A 507-nucleotide genomic window follows, 5' to 3' on the forward strand; every position below is an offset into this window, starting at 1 on the left:
AGACTTAAGAACAATTCGGACTTACGAACGTGCTCCTGGAATGGAATTTGTTCATAAGTGGGGGACTAACTGTACAGTGTAGCGTTCTAAAATATGAAGCCAAAGTGGAAGTGCAGTTCCTCTAAAATGTCAAACTAAAGTTTAAATTTCCAATTTAGCTCTATGGAAGTGAATTTTTATGGAACTCAGATAAAATTATATTAAATCATAAAATTATGCATAATAACGTGCATGGTTAATTTGACCGACACCTGAACTGCAAGCGTCTCTGCTAGTTGTTTGCTCCACCCATGGATTAACAGGGGTTTAAGCGGAGTCAGATCCTGTCAGACCAGTGCTCTCCCAGCTGAACCTCAAAACCACTAAATGCGTGTGAGACGTCACCAAGATCTGAAATACGCTTTTAGATCTGAAATACTGCCAGAGTACAGGTTAGGGTTCAAGAGTAGCCTTCAGTAGTCTCTAAAACCACATACACACACACACACACACACACACACACACACA

The sequence above is a fragment of the Clarias gariepinus genome, chromosome 8 (genome assembly GCF_024256425.1).
Source record: "Clarias gariepinus isolate MV-2021 ecotype Netherlands chromosome 8, CGAR_prim_01v2, whole genome shotgun sequence".
In the NCBI taxonomy this organism is placed as follows: Eukaryota; Metazoa; Chordata; class Actinopteri; order Siluriformes; family Clariidae; genus Clarias; species Clarias gariepinus.